At 42.3% G+C, this 15,976-nt stretch overlaps 1 protein-coding gene and 1 long non-coding RNA gene across 3 annotated transcripts in view; one reads left to right on the top strand and one right to left on the bottom strand.

The window, feature by feature from the left end:
- The window catches only part of TCF7L1 (transcription factor 7 like 1), a 288,821-nt gene that overhangs the window by 171,243 nt on the left and 101,602 nt on the right, over window positions 1–15,976 (top strand). The gene's annotated exons all lie outside the window — the stretch shown is intronic.
- LOC117362506 lies at window positions 762–15,048 on the bottom strand. The gene is made up of 3 exons (XR_004539903.1): window positions 15,036–15,048; window positions 2,176–2,178; window positions 762–905 (listed from the first exon to the last, which is right to left on the bottom strand). It is a non-coding gene; the product is annotated as an uncharacterized LOC117362506 (long non-coding RNA).

Raw genomic sequence — 15,976 nt, 5'->3', positions numbered from 1 at the left:
CCCTTTGGTAAAGGGAAGGGAGCTGAGGGGGTTAAAGCTACAACCTCAGCACCTAATAATAATAATAATAATAACTTTATTTTTTTATACCGCAATACCACAAAACAGTTCAGAGCGGTTTACAGGATAAGAGACTGTACATTTACAGCGAAGTTACAGCTTAGTTATAGCAAAGTTACATCGAGGTTACAGCATATCGAAAAACAGTTCAGAGCGATTTAAACAATGTAGGTGCGGAGAATTGGTTAACAATTATATGGCATAAACCAGTGACAATTACAAAAAGATCCAATAATTGTTGCATGGGGAGAGGGGAAGGGTAGGGAGGGAGGCAAGGGATTATTAGTTTGGTCGGGGGGACGGGGGTTAGAGGAATTTATCAAAGAGGTATGTTTTTAGAGATTTCCTGAAGGATTGGTACGTTGGGGCAAGAGAGATGAGAGTGGACAGGCAGTCATTCCATTTGCCAGCTTGGAATGAGAGGGTTTTATCGAAGAATCTTTTGTGGATGCATCCTTTTGGGGAGGGGTAGGCAAACAGGTGTGCATTGCGTGTACGGTTAGAGCCTGGGAAGGTGAAGTGGCGTGAAAGATATATCGGGGCTGAGCCAGTTAGGGTTTTGAAGCAGAGGCAGGCGAATTTGAAGATGATCCTTGCTTCGAACGGTAGCCAGTGAAGTTTCCTGTAGAAAGGGCTGATGTGGTCTGATTTTTTGAGCCCGTAGATGAGGCGGACTGCGGTATTCTGAATAAGTCGTAGTCGTTTAATGGTTTTCTTGTAGGAGCCCAGATATATGATATTGCAGTAATCCAGGGAGTTTAGAATTAGGGATTGGACCAGCAATCTGAAGGTGGGAAAATCAAAGTAATGTTTGATGGAGCGGAGTTTCCACAGGGTGGAAAAACCTAGGGGTTGTGGGTTCAAACCCACACTGCTCCTTGTGACCCTGGGAAAGTCACCTAATTTCCCCGTTGCTCTAAGTACGTTAGATAGATTTTGAGCCCACCGGGACAGACAGGAAAAAATGCTTAAGTACCTGAATAAATTCATTTAAAACCGTTCTGAGCTCTCCTGGGAGAACAATATAGAAAAATGAATTAATTAATAAACTGCTGAAAAACCCCACCCACCTTATATGACAGATTAGTTTAGTATCTGTATCTCTGAATACAGCTGTATACAAAATCAATGTATGGGATATGTCGTACAATTTCAGTAATGTCCTATTAGGAGCCACACAATCTGAGCTTCCGAGGGCAATATCACACTGCAGTGACCAAGCAAAGAATGTGAAGTTCTAGATCAAACACAGCCCACACTTTCTTTTCTTCACAAAGATGCTCTTAATTCCCCATGACTTCTTGTGTCCAAGGCTGAATGATTCTTCATGAACGTTCTGCTAGCCAAGACAGAAAACCCTGGGAATGATTTCGAACTCGGGTCCCTGACCCCATGCATGGATATGTCTGTAATCTAAAAATGGCTCAGCTGATTTGGGTTGTGCTTGTAAGTATGGCCTGGGAATGCTCAGTAAGAGGTTTAGTGAGGTAGTGATGTCCATATACACTGCCTGATTGGCTTCTGGGAATGCCTGAGTGCTTAATTTAGCTGTCACAGGTATCAGCTGGTTTGCCTTCTCCCTGTCTTTTCCATTCCCTCCTCCTTTTTGGCAGCCTGTTTAAAAAAAATGTGCTGAACAAGAACAACATTTCAGGATAGTGCTTCCCTGTTCTCCTCTCTGCCCAGTCATGAAAGAACAGACCTTGTCAAACCGATTTGAATCTCTGCCATGGACACACTGTGGCCTTGGACCAGTTACTTTATTTCCTGCAGTACCAGTTTATGCAGTACTGGTGTTTTTAGTCAATGATGACCTTATGTTTTCTGCTGTCTTCTTTGGAAGCCGTGACACAGGCCATCACTCCCAGCTAAGATTTAATACGAAAAAGGACGCTTGGATGTATTTTTTTTGGGGGGAAGGGGGGAGGAATGGTTAGTAGGAAAAAGGAGGTGATGATGTCTCTGTATAAGACTTTGGTAAGATCTCATTTAGAATGTACTATGTGTAGATAGACTTTTTTTTAAAAATGATTTTCTATTGAGAACTGTTAAATACTGATACAAGGCAACAGTTTTCAAAATCCTGAAACATACAATTTCAGAAATCACATTGACATTCTTCTCAACCTTGTGAGAATAAATTGAAAAAAATTTGTACTCCCCCCCCCCCTTACAAGAATACCAAACCCACCGATGCCCCATACTGCCACACACAACCCGATAATAAACACAAGCAAAAGAATGGATCCAAATCCAGTGATAGTCCTTATGCCAGAATCGATCTAATGATAAAATAGCAATACCTTCTATTGCAATAAGAACATAAGAATTGCCGCTGCTGGGTCAGACCTGTGGTCCATCGTGTCCTCTGGTCAAAGACCAGCTGTACACCCTAAGTGGCATTCCTTTCCATATTGACTCCTAAAATTTTTTTGAAACTTGATCCAATGTGTTGCCTCTTTCCAACCTGCTCTGTACCTCTCAAAAACCATCATAACATAGACCAGATTCAACCACTTATGTCATATTTGGAGGAGTATCATTGACATAATCAGACTCGAGGAATGGGCATCGACATGGCAGATGAGGTTCAATGTGGATAAGTGTAAAGTGATGCATGTCGGTAACAAAAATCTCATGCACGAATACAGGATGTCCAGGGCGGTACTTGGAGAGACCTCCCAGGTAAAGGACTTGGGAGGTCAGATCGGCAAGTCAATGAAGCCGTCCATGCAATGTGCGGCGGCAGCAAAAAGGGCAAACAGAATGCTAGGAATGATAAAGAAGGGGATCACGAACAGATCAGAGAAGGTTATGCCGCTGTACCGGGCCATGATATACCCTTACCTGGAGTACTGCATCCAGCACTGGTTGCCGTACATGAAGAAGGACAGGGTACTACTCGAAAGGGTCCAGAGAAGAGCGACTAAGATGGTTAAGGGGTTGGAGGAGCTGCCGTACAGCGAAAGATTAGAGAAACTGGGTCTCTTCTCCCTCGAACAGAGGAGATTGAGAGGGGACATGATCGAAACATTCAAGGTACTGAAGGGGATAGACTTAGTAGATAAGGATAGGTTGTACACCCTCTCCAAGGTAGGGAGAACGAGAGGGCAATCTCTAAAGTTGAAAGGGGATAGATTCCGTACAAACGTAAGGAAAAAAATCATCACCCAGAGAGTGGTAGAAATCTGGAATGCTCTTCTGGAGGCTGTTAAAGGGGAAAACACCCTCCAGGGATTCAAGACAAAATTAGACACGTTCCTGCTTAACAAGGGCTAGTCTCGGTTAGGGTGCTGGTCTTTGACCAGAGGGCCGCCACATGAGCAGACTGCTGGGCATGATGGACCACTGGTCTGACCCAGCAGCGGCAATTCTTATGTTCTTAATATACATTTCCTAGCTAGTAAAAACAATAGCAATTGTTCTCTTAGGCTTCCATGGCTGACAGATTGTTGCAGTTGTCTGGGTCTTCCCACGTTTGGATAGGTAAAACTGCTATGGCTTTCTTCAGGGTATGCTGTGAAGTCTACAGTTTTTCTTTATATATAGTGGGTCCTCTAACCCAGTGGTCCTCAACCCTGTCCTGGAGGACCACCAGGCCAATCGGGTTTTCAGGCTAGCCCTAATGAATATGCATGAGAGAGATTTGCATTTAATGGAAGCGGCAGGCATGCAAATCTCCTCCATGCATATTCATTAAGGCTAACCTGAAACCTGATTGGCCTGGTGGTCCTCCAGGACAGGGTTTGGGACCATTGCTCTAACCCAATGGTCTCAAACTCAAACCCTTTGCATGGCCACATTTTGGATTTGTAGGTACTTGGAGGGCCGCAGAAAAAATAGTTAATGTCTTATTAAAGAAATGACAATTTTGCATTTATAGTTTTATAGATTTATAGTTTATGAATCTTTCCTTTTGGCCAAGTCTTAATAATAATATTGTCATTTATAGCTAAAGAGACACATATTCAAGAAACTGTTTTATTTTACTTTTGTGATTATGATAAACATACCGAGGGCCTCAAAATAGTACCTGGCGGGCCGCATGTGGCCCCCAGGCCACAAGTTTGAGACCACTGCTCTAACCTGATTGAGGCACAAAAGTCTGTTGGTCATGAATATGAATTTTGGCGGGAAAGTGTTTTGGACACATTTGAAATTGGCAAGAAAGTTTGTTGGTCACAAATTTGAATTGTGGAGGGAAAGTATGTTGGTCAGAGATTCGAATTTTGGTGGGAAAATTTGTTAGTTCACAAATTTGAATTGTGTCTAACGAACTTTCCTGCCACAATGCAAATTTGTATACCAGTGAAATTTCCCTCATGATAGCTAAAACGTCGGTTCTACCTACCCAGACGCGGCAAGATCCAAGCAACAGTCAATATAGCAATTGCTTTTCTGGTGCGGCAATAGAGTAGCTGAACAGTCATTCAATAGAAAAAGCTGAGGGCTATAGGGGATTTGTTTATAAAATATTCTAAGAATATAATGGTGTACTTTTTTCCAAGTTTTGTATACTAACACAAGGTAAAAGTAAATGACCCGATGTTGCACCTTGTTGATTCCATTTTATACAATAGAAGCAATGCCCATCCTGAAAGCTCTTTGTGGCACTATACTGTATAAGCTCAAAAGACAAACGTATAAAATGTGGACTGATTAAGAGTGAATTTTGTTTAAATATGAAATGGATATTATCCAGATATACTTTCTTCTTTAAAACTTGTAGAAGTTCTCTCTTTATTTCTTATACAAGCAATGTATATGTATTTATATATATAAAATGATAAAAAAAAAAAAGACAAACGTATAAATCTGCTCTCTAAGATTGGCATTCACCACCTTAGCTGGAGTAATGAGCCAGTCCCCTGAACATAACAGAGGTAACTTCTAAACCCATTCCAGAGCTTCATTTTAATTGAAAGACACTCTCCTCATGCGCATTTATGCCACATCAATATTTAAACATCTTATCGTGTCGCTTCCTTATCCCACCTTTCCTCTAGAATATACATATTGAGATCTTTTCTGTCCTCATGCGCTTTATGAAAAAGTCTCCTTCCTCTGGACTAACGCCATATTGTTTATATCTTTTTGAAGGTGTGGTCTTTAGAATTGTACACAATATTCTAAATGAGGTCTCACCAGAGTCTTATACATGGGCATCATTACCTCCTTTTTCCTACTGGCCATTCCTTTCCCTATGCACCCAAGCATCCTTCTTGCTTTTGCCAGCACTTTTTCTACCTGTTTGGCCACCTTAGGATCATCACATATGATCACATCTGTCCTGCTCCTCTTTCTTGCACAAAAGTTTTTCACTTCCTAAACTGTACCATTCCCTTGGGTTTTTGTAGCCCAAAAGCATTACCCTGCATTTCTTAGCATTAAATCTTGGCTACTAAATTCCAGACCATTCTTCAAGGTTCCTCATGTCATGTCAGTTCTTTAAGTCAGGGGTGTTCTAAGCTGGTCAAATCTATTCTGTTTCAATAAACTTTAAAGAGCTTTTCCCTCTGTTGTGGAATCTCTCTCCATACATATTCCTTCCAGAAAGGGATCTTTTCCCACACTTTCTCCTATAGCTAAGCTCCTGGTTGGGGCACATGGATAGAGAGGCGGGGAAGACATGGAAAGGTAGACAGTTTGAGAAGGAAGCAGGAAAATGGAAGAAAGCTGAATGTTAAAAGTTAATACCAAAGATGGATGTAGAGCAGAAGTAAAGGAGAGAAAAAACAGCAAATGGATAAGAAGATCTGGAAAACAGTTAAGAACACAAAAGGAAGAGCAGCCAGAGCCTGAGGAAAATATGATTAGAAAAATAAAATCACCAGACAACAAAGGTAGGAAACATGATTTTATTTTCAATTCAGTGACCGAAATATGTCAGTTTTGAGAATTTACATCTGCTGTCTATATTTTGCACTGCTCAGGAAGAAATGCATTTCTCTCTTTTTCTCTGGTGATGTACTGCATGCAGAGTCTGGCATCTTAGAGTTATTGGGGGGGTTTTTGTGTGTGTATTAGGACTTTCAGTGTATGGTGCTCTATTTCCTTAGGGTTCATTGTGTGACTAAGGTCAGGTGTTCTGGTAGGAATGAATGTTGAAAAGCGCTATTGGCATCATGACCTCAAGTTGGAAGATATTTGTCAGCTCTCCTTCAGCCTTTTTGGACCCAAAATGGCTCTTGCTTAAAAATTACTGAAGACCACTGTTCTAGAATATCCTGCAATAGGGATATCCCCAATCAACATCTGGCATATTAAAATCTATTAGTAGTACTTCACCTTTTACAGCTACATTTTGAATGTTTTCTTTTAAATCTCTGTCTCCTTCATCATTGTGAAGGAGGCCTGAACATCACACCAATATATTATTTTATTTTTATTTTATTTATTCCATTTTCTATATCGTTCTCCCAGGGGAGCTCAGGACAGTTTACATGAATTTATTCAGGTACTTAAGCATTTTCCCTTTCTGCCCCGACGGGCTCACAATCTACCTAATGTACCTGGGACAATGGGGGGATTAAGTGACTTGCCCAGGGTCACAAGGAGCAGCGTGGTTTTGAACCCACAACCCCAGGGTGCTGAGGCTGTAGCGTTAACCACTGCGCCACACACTGCGCCATTCCCTCTTTCCAGTTTGACCTACAATGCCTCTTACTTACCCTATAGATCCTGTAGTTGTGTGGCTTTAATATGATCTTTAACATAATACAACTCCCAATATTTTGGAAGATAACTAAGAATATTCTGTGATAAGTATATCTATCACTTTACACAGATCATTACAACTTTAATATCAATAAATAATAATACTATATTGTGAAGTACTCAGACCCACAATCAAAAGTGCTTAATGTTTATAAACTAAAGTAAGGGTTGCCGATGGGCCCATCATTGCACTCGCATGTCTCAACTGCCAACAAAATTGATTATAACAAGTTGTTTACTGTTAAATAAAATTTCAACTTATCTCAGTATACACGATACTGTGGCAGTATTCCAACTTCAACAGCTAACTCTTGCATCAAATAATGACACCAACTCCCGAAGCTGTTCACATCAAGCCCAGCCCGCTGACACGAGTTTTGCTATCCATATGCTTCCTCAGGAGGGGATGCTAAAGAAGCGAATAAGTAAAATCAAACAAAACTTACAAAATTGTCTGAAATCACTCAATCTAGCGTAACTTAAATACCTCTCACAGCTTCCTTTCACAAACAGACTAACAGACCAACGTCTGATTGATTATTGTTGACATGCCATTTAACAGAAACATGACAGCATATAAAGGCCAAATGGCCCATCTAGTCTACCCATATAACGCTACTCCCCCTCCTTTTCTTCCTACCCTCTTTCCTGAACAGATTATAGCCCGGTATAACTATATTCCAGTCATGGCTCTCCGTGATCGCCACTAAATCCAACTCAGTCTCTTCCATCACAGCCTCTAGATCCAGAATCTTGTTTCCCAAACTTTTTGCATTAATATATACTGCTTTCCAGACAGTGCTCCTTTTTCTCATTTGTGTAAAGGTATTTAGTGGTTCACTTACCTGAGGGTTTTGATCACCTAGTCCCAATGATTCTAGTTTAAAGCCCTAGAAAACTATCTGCTATATGTATATATATATAACGTGAAATCTGGGATGTTGTCCAATCACATTACCTAAGGAGCAGAACACATCTTGAGCTTTGTACTCTGCTTTCACCATTCAGGAATTAAACACAATAAGCATATGGATCCTTCTACAGTGCAGGGTCTTCTGCAGGTGGCATTTCTGTTACAGAATATTAATGGTGCAGTGGAGCAGTTTGCACAGGGTTAACTGCTTGTTCTTCAGTAATGCAGTGCTGAAAGGTTAGGGCAGAAAGAATCTGAACCAGACAGGACTGTTTGCATCCAAGATGGGGATTTGCCATAGAAAAAAATCTATATAGGAGTAAAGGGGAAGGAGATAAAATAGTGAATGAAAGATCACAACTCTGTGGAGAACCCCAGTAAGAGATAGTCTAGAAAAGTCCAAGGTAATTTTACCACTTCAGTTTTCCAGCTACTTGGGGGAGATTTGAAAAACTAAATATGCTGAGTTTGTACCTTTTAGAGATTAAAACATCCCCTGGAAATAAATGAAGATCATTTTACAAGCCTTCCCTGTATCCTCTTCTCAGAAAGTAAGACCATCCTTGACATTAATCTAGCTGAGTCAAAACAAAACCCCCACTTTGCTTCAAATGGCACACTGCTGTGCTGGGGTCCACCTGACATGCAAATGGAGTTTCTGCAGGTCACGTGGACCCCAGCACAGCATGCTATTGCCAGTCACTCTATCCATTGTGAATTAAGTTGGATTGTCGGAATCTTACGGTAATCCCTCTCCTAGCATGATTTTGCTTCTTGGGGAAGTAATGGTATCTCAGCTATTACAAAATAACCAAGACCATCAGAAATCTTTAGCTTGGCGATGAGCAGTCACGTTGTAAGGCTTCTCCTATCATCCAGTTCCTCTTGTGCTTTCCAGAGCAGCTAATGAGAAACCCAAACTCCTGCTTTATGAAAATGCAACATTGCTTAAAGTCACAATTTAGAATCGGGAGGAGGAAGAACAGATGACATGGTTAGCTTGCATCCAGGAATTATGACACTTTCTTTCAGGGCACATTTTGTTTTAAAACTCTGCACTTAGCTCTGGTCCTTCATTTACCTGTGTCACTCTTTCGTATCAACTTGCCCCTGTAACACAAGGATTATAAGAGTAAATCATCCCAAAATGTAAATGTAATACCGCTTTGTAAATGGTTGGGAACAAGCAGTGTAAAGTATCTACTTTTCTTTGGAGCCTTGAAAGGAGATGGCGCAGGCAATATGGATAAAAATTCAGGGCTGAAAAAGTATCTCCACTCAGTGGATAAAGGCTGCTATGGGGTAGAGAATGACAAGGCGGAAAAACAGGGAAAGGGATGGGACAAAGGAGATGGGAGGAAGCAAGTAGTGCTCATATTTCCTCCCCCCCTCTTCCTCTCTCCCCCCCCCTTTCTGGATGGGCCACTCGACATTTCTCTTTTGCCTTTCCTCTCTTGAAAGTAGCAATTGGGATCAGTGCAGTACCTCTGAGTTAAAGAGGTTCAATGTGAGAAGATCTTTAAAAAGAGGGGGCGCATTCCAAAGAGCAAGACTTGACGTCTCTAACAAAGGCCAAGACTTGAAAAATTTTGTAAAGTTATGACGCTGCAACTGGGTGCTGCACAATAATAACTTAATGCTAATTGAAAATGAATGTCTTTAAAATGACATAGGTGTTAGGGGCTTGAATGGCAGCTAATAATTACAGTTTGGAGCTGACTTTGCAAGTTGCTACTGTGCAGGTTCCAGCTGCAGTTATAGCTTATAAAGTAGCCACTTCCCCCCCCCCTTTTTTTTTTACAAAAGCGCGGAAGAGGTTTTTTTTTTTAGCACCAGCCGGTGCGCTGAATACTCTGCGCTGCTCTGACGCTCATAGGAACTCTCTGACAATCACAGCAGCGCAGATTTCGGCGCACCGGACCGGTGCTTCAAACCTCTTCCGCGCTTTTGTAAAAGGGGGGTTAGTTTGCTTAAAAAAGGGGCAACTGTGATGCTCTGTTAAACTTTTATTTATTGTTAAATTTATTTTAAAAGCTTAAATTCCGCCTAAATCTAAGCAGATCACAAAAAAATTCAAAGTTATAATACAGACATTAAATTCAATAAAACATGCTAAAATAACAGCTTCATTGAATATTTGTTGTCTACTTCATAGTGTACTTCAGTTTAGAAAGGGTCTGTACTAACTGATTTTTTTTTGTGCACAACTGTCTTTAGGCTGGAGCAGAGCTTAACACCATAGCAATTGGGCCCTCAGTTTTCCTGGAAGCTTGTACTTAGGTCAGGCTTATTTGCTCCTGCGATGACCCAGGCTACAGAGCATTTTGAAACCAATGACTTGATTTCCTTAGGGCCATAAAGTCTGGTGGCATTGTGCTGCTTGGCGTTTTGTCACACCATCCCAAAGCTTTCACGTAGCCAAGTGCAAAATATTAACTTGGGAAGGAACCAAAGGTTGTTTTCCTCCCAATAGCCTAGAAATGTTAATGTCAGTTAGTGGGATTCTGAGACTCTTGGGCCCTGATGCCCTAAACTTAACATTCATTGCTAAACTAGTTTCTAACCAGTTTAATGTACAAGCATTTTAGCTACTGATGCTCTTTTCTGTGCTCCATAGTAGAGAATGACACGGTGGTTGCTACCCATGGCTAGCCATAGGTAACCTGCCGAAATGTTGGGGGGAGGGGGAAAAGTGATCACTGCGGGTACGGGGATAAGGCCATCCACCACCCCGTGGAGCGGTGGATTGCCTTGTCCCCGCAGTTAAGGGAGGGGAATGCGCATGGTCATCGATAGCGGAAGGGCCCCTCCCTCCCTCCCTCCCTCCCTCCCTCCTACCTACCTACCGAATCTAGCTATCTATCTCCCTCCCTCCCCCTTACCTTCATGGCGTGTTTTAAGTTTACAGAGTAACTTGCTCAAGCCGCCGGAGCCTGCCTGCAGTCGCGTGCGTCTGTGGGCGGAAGCTTCTCCTCTGACTCTGTAAACTTAAAACATGCCACGAAGGTAAGGGGGAGGGAGGGGATGTTTGAACCGTGCGAGGGGTGCTGAAGGGCGGTGAGGTGGCGAGAGGGAAGGGTGGTGGTGGAAAGGAAAGTAACAAATGCTGAAGGGGAGTGGAGAGGAACAGACGCTGAAAGGAAATGTGGAAGATAGAGTGGGGAGAAGATGCTGAAGGGGAGTGGGGAGAAGACGCTGAAGGGAAATGGGGAACAGGGAGAAGACGCTGGAGGGAAATGGGGAACAGAGAATGGGGAGAAGACGCTGGAAGGGAGGAAGACAGAGATGCCAGACTATGGGGGGAGCAGAGGGAAGAAGATGAGTACCCGACCAATTGGGGGGGGGGGGGTGAAGGATGAAGCACAGTAACAGAGCAAATGGAAGACACAGAGAGAAGACAAACAGTGGATGGAAAGAATTGAATGAGAAGATTAGGAAAGCAAAAACTAGTCAACAAAGGTAGAAAAAAATTTATATTTTATTTTTTATTTTTTTGCTTTAGGATAAAGTAGTATATTAGTTGTGTTGATATAAATTTATAAACAAAGCCCTGCCAGCTGAACATCTCTTTCTTTCGTTCAGCAGCCAGAACTGTGATTTATAAGGAAGGAATAAGCTAAATATTGCAGTACTGAGGCTTGTATGGATGCTGCGGGGATAATAGTCACGGGGACGGGGTGAGGACAGTAGTCATGAGGACGGGGCAGTGACTGGGACAAATTTTTTCCGCCTTGTCTTTCTCTACCCCATAGCAGCATCTGAAAATAGTATGGAAATGAAGAACCTCAAGTTCATTAATATTAAAATCAGCACTCCAGGTGATGGCCAGACATTGCCAGGCAATTCACAATGAAACGCTGATCTTTAACGCTCTAAAATTTACTGGCAAGTTTGGTAGTACCAGTAGCGTTGAATCGCATGTGTTAAAGGCATGTCTCGGGCACTTTTTTAAAACTGTATACCGGCAGGACTGGGGTTACCGATTGCATGGTATAAGGTTTTTGTTTTTTTTTTGTTGGTTTCTGTTTTTTTGTTTTTTAAAAAACAATTTCCCTTTTAAAAAAATTTGCATGGTCTGCTGGAAGTTCTCTGTCATTGTTCCCTCCCCCCCAAGATGCTTATGACGGGCACCTACAATAAGGTACACCTATGATTTGCATGCCTGTGATGTAGCTTTTCCTGGAGCATGCACCCATTTATGTCTCTGTGAACTGTTCTGCGCATGTGTCAGTCGCTTTCTCCAGCGACCGATCTGAAGGAATTTCTGTGACTTTCCCTGAATCTCAATTGCATGTGAAGTTTTTAGAGCATCACTTGTCATCTAGAAATTTGAAAATTTACCAGCACTACAACAGCTCACAGAATTTTGACGGTGGCTTTAGAGCACTGTCTCACAAACTTTCCAGCCAGCGGCACACTAAATTCAGTGCCCTAGTCGGAAGGCACCCGGAAGTGCCATCTGGCTGTGACCTGCTTTGGTAGAGGGATCTGGGAGGTGTGGGGAGGGAGGAGAGAAGCCGGCCAGGAGAAGAGTCATCTGCGCCAGCTGACTGCCTACAGGATGTGCCTTGAGAGGCACGTCCTGTAGGCAGTCAGCCAGCATGGACGACTCTCCTCGCCAGTATGCCACGGCACATAGTTTGAGATGCATTGCTTTAGAGCAGGGGTGTCCAAACTGCGGCCCCATGAAGTATTTTGTGTGGCCCCGGTCGAGGGCGATGCAGTGTTTTCCTCTACTGCCCCTGGGTGTTTACCGTCTTGCCGGCTCCCTTCTCTGTCTTGCTGCAGCGTTTGCACGTTTGTGCTGTCCCAGAAATTTTTTTTCCGGCTAATACAGCCCAGGGAAGACAAAAGGTTGGACACCCCTGCTTTAGAGCATCGGGGCCTTGTTTAATGAAAAGACTGGCACCCGATCTTGTATCAGGTACAGTACCAAAAATGGACAATTTCACTCCATGCAAAAAAATTAAATAAAATCCTGCAACTCAGTGCTCTTCAGCAGGGTCTTCACATGGCTCTTATTCTCAGAACACTTCTTACATGTCTCCTCCCTCCCCCCCTCCACCCCACAGCATGAAAGTTGTTCACAAAGCTCCATCATATTCTGAATAAAGCTTTGGATGGAGAGAGAGTTTAACACACATTTTTCTTGTTTTTTTATTTTAAATCTCTGATGATAAAACCTTTAACATGTAGTTACAGTCTCAAGTCCTTTTGGCTTTCTGGGAGTTACAGGGTCACAGCTGCTCAGATGAATAACAGCAGATGTGACCTGTACGTTGCAGAAAGCTAGTGTACATGCAACATTCCTGAGTGTAGTGTGTGTAAGGGAGGGGGGAGGATCACTGGGGATCTTCCTGCCTGCTGGAAGACAAATGGTTACATTTCCAGTTAGGTCATTGGCTGTTGTGCCCTGGAATGGGGCATGCTGGGATTTCCTCCCAGCTGTTTTCTATCTGTGATTTGTGTGTTAGGGACATTCCAGTCTGCAGCTGCTGCTCAGCTCATCCATTTCACAGTCTCCAAACTCAAGATTTAACAGTTGCTTGCTCCTCTGTCCAGCCCTTCCTTCTTTGAACAACCAGGCATGCTGCTGCCATTTTAAACAATGACTGGGTCGATTCTGTAGCAAGCAATCCTTTTAAGGCTACAAAATCTAATCTATCTGTTTTTCAGCGTGATCAAGACATATAAATTAACTTAATTATTAGAGAAAATGTTTGTCAAAATCTTTGTGAATATTCCTTGTGGCTATTGCAAAAGCCAGAGTGGCTTGTGGAATCAAATCGTCTAACCTGGGCACTTGATGGGACACAGTTAACCATGTACCTTACTCATTTCTGCAGTACATCTTATCCGACTTGCAATAAGCAACATCAAATCTTTATATACTCTTTACCATAGAGAGTGATGAAATAAATAGTTCTTTCAACTATAGTTCACATATGGGACTCAACACAAGCAGTTTTTTGGCTTTCCTGCCTTCATCCATGTTTGTTCTCCATCTTCTCTCTACTATCTGTCTTTTCTCTTTCTTTCTCTTTCTCTTTCTCTCAGTCACCATCATTGGCTGGAATTAAGGCACACTGCTGATGTCAAGGTGGGAGGCAGGGCACAGTACAGGGAGATGAGACATCAGAGAGGCAATCTGCCTTCATTGTAGCTGCTGCTGGTGATCAAGACCATGTGGGAGGACCTAGGGGCACAGTGAAAAACACTCTGGATTCGGGTTGTGGGGAGAGATACTGGACTCAGGAGTAGAGGGTAAAACTTGTTGCACCCAGGGGTAGGAGAAACCAGCCAACCTGACTATTAAAAAAAAAAAAAGGTTGATTGAAACATTGAGAAGGAGTTCTTCACTTCTCTGTGAGAGTGCGAGAGATGACCTATGAAAACTGAATGCAGGAGAGCTAGAGGTCCAGAAGCAAGCGCCAGGCCGCCTGGTGGCAGAAGACAACTATGCCAATTCTTATGTCTGAGCAGTTAGTTCTGTTTGCATCTAACCTTCCTCATCTGGATAGAATGGAATGAGGGTAGGGATTGAGGAATGGTGCTTCACCTGAACCATACTGAAAATACTGGTTGCTGGTGCTTGTGCCTAAGCTGACTTTCTGCTCTCTTGTCTATCGTCACAAAGAATTTGGTATTTTGCTAGTCAACATTGAAAGGGGTAGAAATGTTTTCCTGCTGATTTTGTCTTGGTGTATTATGTCATAAAAATTGCATGTTTGTGTGCCTTGACTCCCTTGGGAAGGAGGTAACGGCTTTGAAGAAATACAGAAGAGATTTGCCTGAACTCTGGGATGTCCTGAAATGACCTTAACCGTGGATGGGCAAGTTCCTAGATTAGATTAAGTCAGACAGGCGTGCAGCCCAGTGTCTGGTGAGGAATACCACAGAACTGAGGAGCCAGGTTTAACAAACAGTCAAGAAATCTGTCCCATGTGCAGCCAGTTGGCCACTTTATACCAAGGATTGTTGGGCAGGTTTTTTTTCCTGAGGAATTAGGTTTTTTTTATTCCTTTCCCACAGTTGTTGGCAAGTTTGTGTATGTATATTTTTCCTATCCCATTCCAGGCCCATATCCCTATAATTTTATGAATCATTTGGTTGTTTTGTGGTAGAAGGGCAATATGGAGCCATGTGAGGTCACCACCCTTGTCAAAAGTGAAGCCGTTGTGGCAGGCTGAATTTCCTGCTGAGGGTCTCGTGAGCACAGTCAGCAGTGAATCACAAAGGTTGCAGGAAAGTGGCAGTACAAGGTAAACAGTCACTTTAGAAGAAATATCAAATTTATGTTTTTATTCTTTCTGGCCCGATAGTGTGTTGGAATCTGGCTAGGTACTTTTGACCTGGGTTGGCTGCTGTTGGAAACAGGATACTGGGCTTGATGGACCTTTGTTCTGTCCCAGTATGGGACGGTCTTGGTCTGCAATCAGGAATTATATCTGGGGTTGCACCTACATCCTGACTTGGTTCCCTTGTTGCCATCGGGGTTTTCTTTTCCCGTGGAGTTACCTGCTCTCTGAGCTGCTCCGATTCCTTTGTGGTTCATTTGTCTGACTGTTTTACTTCTTTCGGCTTATTTACCGCTGCATCCAGAAAATGCTGGTTGAAGTTTGTAAAAATTAAAATAAACACATTAAAACTATAATTCACAATACAGCAAAAAAACAGGCATTTATATTCCCTTAAAACCATAAGGAGCAAATCTATAAAGTGACACCTTATGTAAATAATCACAAGGGACATGCTTAGCACCAGTTCTATAAAGGTATTAATTAGGACAGCAGTTTCCAATGTGCGGCATCCAAAGTCCTTCATTACAGCCCTCAAACAGCTGGTATGCTCTCCAAAACCTTGAAACTAACACATTTACATCTTACCCACTTGAGAGAGTAACTGTAAACAGTCTTAAGTGTGTTAGCTGTCCCATTTATGGAATTTGCTACTGCTGACAATCCAAAATAAAGTGGACATACTAAGAGATTTAAATTAATTTGGGGCCCTTTCGCATCTTTTATGGATTCTTTGTAGTTGTCTTTTCCTTTGTTCCTATTGGTATATTGCACACACACCCAGGGGGAGGGAGGGGGGTATTTCGTTGTATGGTTCTATTCCCTTATGAAATGTTAGTTGGGTTTTTTATTGTTGTATGGATTTTGATTGATTATAAATGCATATATGATTAATTATTTGTATAGATACTGTATTGCATTTTTGTTGGTTTTGAAACTCAATAAAGATTTATAAGTATATATGGATATATGTACTAGAAAGATTTCA

The sequence above is a fragment of the Geotrypetes seraphini genome, chromosome 6, assembly GCF_902459505.1.
Source record: "Geotrypetes seraphini chromosome 6, aGeoSer1.1, whole genome shotgun sequence".
Taxonomy (NCBI): domain Eukaryota; kingdom Metazoa; phylum Chordata; class Amphibia; order Gymnophiona; family Dermophiidae; genus Geotrypetes; species Geotrypetes seraphini.
Note: the sequence above shows the minus strand (reverse complement) of the source record. Positions and strands in the feature narration are given on the sequence as shown.